The sequence below is a fragment of the Ascaphus truei genome, chromosome 9, assembly GCF_040206685.1.
Source record: "Ascaphus truei isolate aAscTru1 chromosome 9, aAscTru1.hap1, whole genome shotgun sequence".
NCBI classification, from domain to species: domain Eukaryota; kingdom Metazoa; phylum Chordata; class Amphibia; order Anura; family Ascaphidae; genus Ascaphus; species Ascaphus truei.
Window position 1 is genome coordinate 24,445,599 of NC_134491.1, and position 9,422 is coordinate 24,455,020.

Consider the following 9,422-nt stretch of genomic DNA (forward strand, 5'->3'; position numbering starts at 1 on the left):
TTTGTTTTGATGCATAATAGGAACCCCTTTTTTGGTACGATCCTGTTGTCAGTACAACCATCATGATTATTATTCTTTAGTTATATTTTGTTATTGGTTGGCATCAGTGCTATACTGTATATAACAACTCTTTGACAAAGCGCACACATGCACGAAACGCGTCAGAGGCGCTTCACATAGTCTGTGTGATTTGATGTTGTGGAGGATCCAATAAAGATTTTTTTCTATCCGTTGAAGCGATCCAGCCTCCGTCATTGTTCCTTCCGGTTTTTGACACGCTGGGCACGGCCTACGTTTTCTCCCTTGGGATGGTACTTCATATATAAAATGCATTTGAAATGTTTTAAATGATTATAGTTAAGGTACAACATTGTATCACCTATAAATGTACTTTTGTTGGGTTTTATCCTGCTTCATGTTGTACTCCATTTTTCAGCTGTAGACACCTCCCCTGCTAAATTTGATTACGTCTTTGCTTATGCACTATCCCTTACCTAGTCAGGTGTGCAGTGTTTTTGCACGCTCTAGGGGCAGAACTTTCAGATTGGGCGCGATATTTAACGGTCGATTTTATCAGTTGGATGTTCTTTTTGAAAAAAGTGTCATTTGCAGGTGCGAAGCGCGTCAGAGATTAATCTCCACCGCGACTTCATCTGATGTGTTAAATACATATCTTTACATTTTGGATACATTCCCAGCTTCTTATTCTGCAGTGCTCCACTTTTTCCTGTTCCTCCTGGGTTTGTGGTAGTAAGACGAAAGTATCTGCATTACTGTGTGAGATAATTGCATCACATTTTCTGTATAGGATCCATAAAGTCACAGCTTAGCCATCCTTACAATTTTACTGTGTAGGGGAGTCTGTGATAATGGCGCACCATTTACTCCCGAAATAAAAATAAACGTTACAGAGCTTGGCCAAAGTAGCTGAAGCAAACCATTTATTTGATAGAAATACAAAGTGCCTGAACTTGACTACATAAATCAATGCAGGAATGACACACACTGCATATTTTAGTATTTGAGGCTGAACAGTTATGTTGGGTAATCCAAAGAATAGTGTTTACCCTTTTGCTTCCAAAGGAGTGAGTTGCCAATTGGGTCAAAGATTGTTAGAGAGGAATTATAATAAGAAATGGAGAGATGATATTAACTAGATTTTAATGAGTTGACCGTAACTGTTAATAATTAACGACGGTTTTCTTTGACAAAAGTAATGTTTAATGTTTAATTCCCATGTTTTTATCTGGAAACTATTTCTGTGGTTTATTTGGGTTTTCTACTAGAAGTTATTTTGCTTATGTCCTCGGGGTCTATTTATCTCAAAGATGCTATTAGAGGCATGCCGAGTTGATATAAATGATTCTGTTCTTCAGCCACAGCATCACATTTAACAAACATTTGTTTGGCAGATCAAGGGGGGGGGGAAGAGGGCAACATAGGGGAGGGTGCGGGGTGGGATAGTAGGGGGGGCGGGAGAGGGGGTGGTGTGGGGGGGGGGAGTCAGGTATAGGGATGTGCAAAGTGGGACAATTGTAGTTTGCATCATTTTTTGCAAATGTCGTCGTTTTTGTGATACTTGTGCAAAAGCCGCATTTGGTTAACAATGTGCGAAATGTCAGCATTTTGCGCAATTTCTTTGCCAAGCAATTTAGTCATGTATGCCAGTTTATTTGTTAACCTGATGTAACAAACCAAGGTCAAAACGACTATTGTGACCTGCACATCGGTCGTGTGTCCCCGCAAATTCTCCCCCCCCCCGCAAAGAATGACACATTTTACCGAATTAACTAACTTGTGCAAACTTTTTGCACATCCCCAGTCATGTATCAAAGTCTCTGCAAAACTGATGTAGAAATGGCACCATATTTGCTGCTGGAATGCCGGTACATGAGGCATATGGAAGAGGAGGTCCTCTGCTGGATTATTTTGTTTAGTGCTCCACAGGAACACAGAATGGGATCTCCTCTAGTGAAACGACCTTAAAACCCACGATGAAGCTGCTGGAGTTCCAGACCCCACGATGGGGTGGCTACACCCAAAGGGTTAATCCAGTGTATGCCAGAGCTTACTTTTTGCAGCAAACATTACACTGAACTTGAGTGTTAACCCTTTGGGTGCATATGGACGTAGCTACAACGTCATGGTGTCCTGGAGCTCCAGGGGGTCCGTGGCGTAGTGGACATGGCGTAATCTTGTTGTTGGTGTTTGGTCGACAGGATCTATCAGGAGAAGAGAACTCCTCCCCTTCCGTCATCTGTGATGGAGCGATCATGAGACCTCTTCTGAAACACGAACACCTGATAGTGAATGCTGGAAGGGCCATGGCACTGGAAAGGGTTACATTTAGTGCAGAGGGGAAGCAACATTAGTGTGTATAGATGCACCTCTTACACGGTCTCAATTTCTCTGTGAAGCTGCAGAACAAGCAATATCCTACATGCAATTAAAAAAAAAAAAATCAGTTCTGTACTTTGAAAAATACTTGTAGCATTTTTTTTAAAAACAACACTGAATTACATTTTTAATGTATTACAATGTAACAAGCAATTTTTGTTTCTATACCAACCATTTACAAAGTCACATCCCCTTCCTCTTCTAAAACAGGCTCTGGCACACCCCTTTTTGAGCCCTGCCATCTCTCTAGCAGTGCACCAATTGTATCTAGTGACTGCCTGGTCACATGATCTTCCCCATACTGCCTGGTCACATGATCTTCCCCACAGAACTTTGCACCTTTGGTCCTCTGCTGAACTGAAAGCCATTTAGTGAACCCCCAAGCCAAATCTTCACCGCTCGATCACAAGAGAATGGATCGATCGGCAACTTAGCAAATTACTTATCATTGTGTGGATTGTATTGATGCATATATTAAAGGGGGAAAAATTACATTTAAACCCCCCTCCCCCCCGGCAGCTTGGACTGCAGCTTTAGCAACAAACCAATCTTATTGAACACTTTGGGCTCTTTTACTTCACTTTTTCTGAATTTCTGAGGCCCGGTTTTGTACTGTCCTGTGTAAAGCTTTGAGGCATCGGTTTGAAAAAACTACGAAGCATATCCTGAGTTATAGGATACAAACAGACGTGGTCTACAATGTGTTAAATTGACGAATGCTTTCCCATTTTCTTGGCATATTGCATATTTAAGATATCAGGATTTTTCTTGCGGCTTTACTGTTGATCCTGAACGGTTTATCCCAAATGACATAGACCGTTAGTGTATTTCCATACAGATCTGCAACTTCCTTAGAAGTTTCTAAGAATGAATTAAATACACCGATTTCTTATATATTAGATATGCTGTGCTGCTGCTTTAAATGGTTCACATTAGTTCAGAATTCCATTAAAGCTTTCTCTGGATCTTCTTTTGAAGACAAACACATGCTCTATATCTTAAGAACAGAAGTTCTACTGTTCATCTGTAGCTTTGCTGAGCAGCTAAATGGTTGTCTCTGCACATGCTAAACCCCATTGCAACTGTTCAGAATGCTAATTGTGACTGCAAATATGTCTAAAGCTATTCTGCAGGGATATAGTAAACAGACATAATGACATCATGGTGATTTATTTGAAATACCCTATTGGTTACTACTCTGAATATTCTCACAGCTGCTTTGTAACCCTTTCAAACGTGTTCAATTATAGCAAACACTGCAGCATTGCTTCCCTCTGTTACAGTATATCTACTATCCCAGCCTAACTTGGATGTATTTTATGGTACCTCATACTCATGTTGTATTTTGGAGTATGACTTCTTTGTCTCCAACTGAAAATGTTTACTGTAGCATATAATACTTGTATAACGGATATTTAAAATGTTGTGATGCATTAATGTGTGAATTCAACCATTCTGCATTAGTATGCTTAATAATAATAATAATAATAGGATAACTGTATAGATATGGGGTTCCTCGCACTCACAATATAGAAATTGAAGAAAAATACATCTTTGTAGACAATATATATTTGACTATGATAGATAAACACATACATCTTCTGTATGTTACACTATATGCAAAGCAATGTACTGTACATGCAAACCGTGAAAAAAAAATCATTAAAAAACATGGATGCACAAAGTGTCAGATTGAAATCCGTGACAGGTTAATAAAAAAAAACACAATAGTGTAAAGTGTCATAGGCAAGGGTGTGTCCCCGGGTCCGCAGACACAATCTATGGTGACAAAAAACAAAGACGGGGATGACAGAGAAGTCGCCCCAAGGTCCCTGTATACTGCACTCAGCTCAGTAGCAACTACTTTTTATGGGATATTTTAGCAACACTATAAATAATTATCACGTTTTCGCCGTTGTCTATTCAAATAAAACGTTATTATTTTTAGCCATTTAGGCTTTTATTAGTATATCGTTGTTCTACCAAGTGTGGCAGCGTCTACTATTGATCCCCTGTATGATTGGTAATACGTACCTATAGACTAGACTATTATGTCGTACGTGTATTATTGCTACTGAACTGAGTGCAGTATACAGGGACCTTGGGACGACTTCTCTGTCATCCCCTTCTTTGGTTTTTGGAACCATACAGTTTTCCCTGTGTGCACTGTTCCACATTATACAATTATAAATCTGTAACTAGGTGAGCGGTGTGAGCAAATTGTTCTAATCACAATCTATGGTGACCAGGGTCAAAAAAAAATGGCTCAATACCCATCTCTAGACTCCCACAGTAGTGAGCAATGATAGCATAAGTCACGATCTGAAGATTTAGATTGAAGAGAAAAATACCATGTACAGTACAGTACCATATCCCCCTACACACAAACAAACCAGGAGGAAAAACTGCTACAGTACACTGCTTCCATATCTACTATCCAGCATAACTGGGATGTATTTATTTAAAATGTTGTGATGCATTCATGTGTGAATTCAATAATGTTGCATTAGTCTGCTTAAAAAGTTCCATCTCTTTAGGGTTTCCTGTAAAATGATGAGATACAGCATACTGAAAAAAATGCTAGTGATCTCCTACATTACCTATATCAAGGGCCACAAATAACACTTTCTTGCCATAGCTGGATGGCTAGAGAGCCAATTTGAAAGCATGTCGCAGTGACTTTTCCTGTGTCCATCACCTTGTGATGTGGACAGTGTTTATAGGGCTGGAGCAGGGCTAGGTCAACTCCAGTCCTCAAGGGCCACCAACAGGTCAGGTTTTTAGGTTATCCTTGCTTCAGCACAGGTGGCTCAATCAGCGGCTTGAGCCACCTGTACTGAAGCAGGGATATCCTGAAAACCTGACCTGATGGTGGCCCTTGAGGACATGAGTTGGCCAGCCATGTGCAAGAGCCCCAGACCTCGTTAAGCTCATAACAGGATGATGTGGGCGCGGGCTAAAAGAGGAACATACATTCTGTTCTCTGAGTTAACATTTTAAAAAAATGTTTAAAATGTGTCATAATGTTTGGGGGAAATGGGAACATACATGTTTCTCTTTTGTTGAGAATTGTGTACTTATAAGACTTGAAATGGAGGTATGAGAATGCTTCTGTATTATGAGAACTGTGGAATATAGATGTTTTCTGTAAATTATATTTAATATCAGAATGAAGATCTTTTAGATATAACTGTACGGTATTAAAAAGATTGTTGGGCGTTATGAAGAAGAATATTACTCTACGTGCTTTGAAATTGTAGTATAAGTATAGGTGGGGGTATAAATGAAATGAAAACAAATAGATTTTTTTTTAGACATATATTCTTGCAAAAGAGTTTTATTGTATATCTACAGGCTGCAAATAATATGATTAGGATATACAGGCTAAAGCTTATTAGTAGAACTTATTTGATATAATGGGATATAATAGTAACTAATGGGTTAATAACAAACTGTTTTGTAGATAACTGATGGGGGATATATAAGGGCAGCTGGTGCTTCCTCCTGCATGTACATTATCCCGCTGAAGTGCCAACGCGAAACGCGTTGAGGAAGTGACGTATAGTATCAAGAGATCTTCCGGTAACCGGACAAACTGGAGAGACGGACGTAGACATAGCACCTGGGAAGAGATATTGTAACCTACAGTATATATGCTGTTTATTACAGCAACTCTGTGAGTGTAAAAGCTGTTTTTATTCTTTGAATGTGAGAATTAAACATCTTGATCGGTAGCACAGGCAATTCCTCAACCCTACCACATGCAGCACTTATCACCTGAGATCTGACTCCAAAAGACTGTTCACAGTCCCAAGGTTCAACAAGGACCATCGCTACGCCTTCTCTTACCATACACCTCACGACTGGAACAAACTACCGCGGCCTCTCAAAACCGCCACCAGTTTAAGTCACTACAAGTAAAGTAAGTATCAGCGTCAGTGAAAATGTGTCTGTGGTTACGTTCTTTTCCCTGTGTTATCCAAGGCATCTTTCATTTCCTGTCTTATTTTTAATTGTGCAACTACAAACAGCTACGTTTTTGGCATTTGCTCATCTGCACTATACTTATAATGAAGCATGTGAATAAAGTAAAGCAGGGGTTCTCAACTCCAGTCCTCAAGACCTCCCAACAGGTTAGGTTTTAACAGGGCCGCCAACAGGGTGGGTCTCCTGGGGTTGGCGTCCCGTTGTGCTGAAGCTGGGATATCCTTCAAAGCCTGACCTGTTGGGGGGTGTTGAGGACTGGAGTTGAGAACCCCTGAAATAAAGCATTGTTTTTATTTAGACTGCAATGAAAATTATGAAATGTTTACAGATTTTGCTATCTTCTTTTGGGAACTGCTAGGTAGTAGCAAGCAGTGCATTGTTTTGCACCTGAAGTATTAATAGGGTTAAAAGAACTCCACAATCCTATATATTTTTTTACTGGGGCAATTAATTCTGTTTTCTGAATGTTTTTCCAAGCAGTGAGAAAAAACTTGACTTCTTAACATTCTACTTTACCTAAATAAATCTGTTCTTTGTATGATCCCAAACAGTGGTGAAAAATATATTGTTTCCATGGTTACCTGAAAGAGCTGAAATAAGCAAATGATTTGCAAGATTAGAGGCAAACGAAAAAATATAACAATGTTAAAATGTGGATTGCACGCTATAGAAACTACAAATAATTTAATCTGAAAGAAGTGAGACATCATCATGTCTTTCGTAGGGCAAAAAGACAGGGCGCTAACTCAAAAATATACCCCTGATGAAGTAAACAATAAGGAGATAATACTACCTTACAGAGATCCCCCAAAGCTCCCCTAAATAAAGGAGCACACTTATGTTGGGATCAAATGGCTGCAGCTCAACCCAATAAGATCTATCCCGGATCCTTGGTAAACAGTAAAATAGAAAAACCGGGGAGCACAGATTAATTAAAAAACACACAGGTAGAATGATACAAATAGTGTTCTAGTGAAAAATTGATAAATAGTACCAGTGAATCATAAGCGCTAATATCGCAGAAACAGTGCTAGTATGTGGCAATGAGAAGATAAGATGTAGATCTAATCATACTCACACGACCATGTGTGATACACAGGTAGTAATAGGGTTCCTTAAAAGTGTTCTTCTCCCGGTTGCACTTGTCACTGGCTGTCTGTAAACAGCTCAGGCGTAAGTGTTGCATCTGAATTCTTAGGTTTACACCCGCTCCCTCAGACCAACAGGAACATTGAGGAGACAATCTTTAAAAAAAAATGATATTTATTCACACAAAGAATAACAAATGAACTTACATAGTAAATTCTCCGGTGACAGCACTCTCTGGGTTCGCTGCAGACCCGCCTGGCTCCTGCTACTGCATCCGGAATTGCTGCTGGAAACGCAGGTCCTCCAAGAAAGTACGGTGGCCGTGAATGTTCAAAAAACTGCACACAGAACGGAGTTACGCGTTTCGCAGAATGCTCTGCTTCGTCAGGATGACGAAACGCGTTGGTGCGTTTGTTTCTTTCATCTTCTGTGAGCTTATGAATGAAATACCTTTTATTTTTATTCTGGAGTTGCCATCTATTTTATTGTTGCTGTGCTCCTTTGCTTCACGTCGTCTGCTGTTATCTCTACACTACAGGATTGCACGCTAAAACAGAACACTACAGAAATAGATCCGAAATAAAGAGGAACTCATAGAAAAACGTTACATTCCAAAATACCAGCAGGATAAAAGGGATGAAAACTAAATATCCGGACCGCCCCTAAGGTCAATACGGCCCTTCTAAATGTTAATATATTTTAATCTAACTATGAACAAGAGATGTGTAGTACCAATGTATTGGACATTGGGCTAAATAAATGGTGAAAAAATGAATCCTTCATTCAGACCCAATGGGCTCTGTGTTTTTAATTTGAAAATCCATTTACACTCTTTTTGCAGTAGTTGTTTTCATTCCTACATGTCCACACTATTCAGCTATGTACAGCTAAGATAGTGAATCACTGATAACCCACGTACATTTTGTCACCTATATGAATTATCCTTTTATCCTGCTGGTATTTTGGAATGTAATGTTTTTCTACGAGTTCCCCTTTATTTCGGATCTATTTCTGGGACCCATCATAGAGAGGATTAACGCCTGTCAATGGCATGTATTATTCAACAAATACAATATAGCAACATACTGAATGCTGACTTAAAGCAGTCTGATTACAATCAGAACGGGACTAAGTGAATGGGGACATTAACATGTATTATACAAGCCCCTAACCCCGCCCCCAGGGGAGGTATATAAGCTCCAGTAATGAGAGTGCAGGTACACTCCTCCCCCTTGAAGAAGCGCCGTTTACGGCGGCGAAACGGCTGTCGGGCAGTCTGGCGACGCACTTACCGATGACGTCAGCCAGTTCGGAGCAGTATGCAGTACACAGTATGCCGAGCAAGTTTTAGACCCTGCACAGATGCACGGATGCGGATATACGGTCGTATTTGTCTATACTAATCCCACTATACGCAATGGGTAGCCTCACTTACACCCAGCAAACACATCATATTATTTGAATGTATATAACAAAGTCCTGTGTATGCAACGAGGGAATTAACCCCTTATGTGACCGCTGCAATCACTTGCTGGGTAAAGTAAAGCACTAACCTGTACAACTACTGACATTTATGACACATGATACTTGTGAGGGCTACATTTGCGTTCAAGTAGCTACAATCCTGCTACTATCTGGGAACACTTTGCATGATCTGCTACCCATAGATACATTTTGGGTTGATACACACCCTGAATTGTTACACATGTGATACTATCCTGGTATGTGTACATCCTATCCTTTAGGAATCAGTGAGTGTATATTTAACAGACCATTTGACAATACTTAACCCTCTGTGTAGAGCTATTCAATTACAGACCATATATTGGGTTTGTTTCTTGCTCTCCATTTTTGTATATACGTATACTTACCCCATTTACGTGTAGAAGATTATAATTGGATATCAGTCACAGAATTCGGCTATAGCACACGTGGTATCTAACTACACG

General features: G+C 39.8%; 1 long non-coding RNA gene across 1 annotated transcript; it reads right to left on the bottom strand.

Moving 5' to 3' along the window:
• Positions 1–5,821: 5,821 nt before the first annotated feature.
• On the bottom strand, positions 5,822–9,207 carry LOC142502253 (uncharacterized). The gene is made up of 4 exons (XR_012803694.1): positions 9,164–9,207; positions 7,463–7,628; positions 6,901–6,974; positions 5,822–6,308 (listed from the first exon to the last, which is right to left on the bottom strand). It is a non-coding gene; the product is annotated as an uncharacterized LOC142502253 (long non-coding RNA).
• Positions 9,208–9,422: the final 215 nt, after the last annotated feature.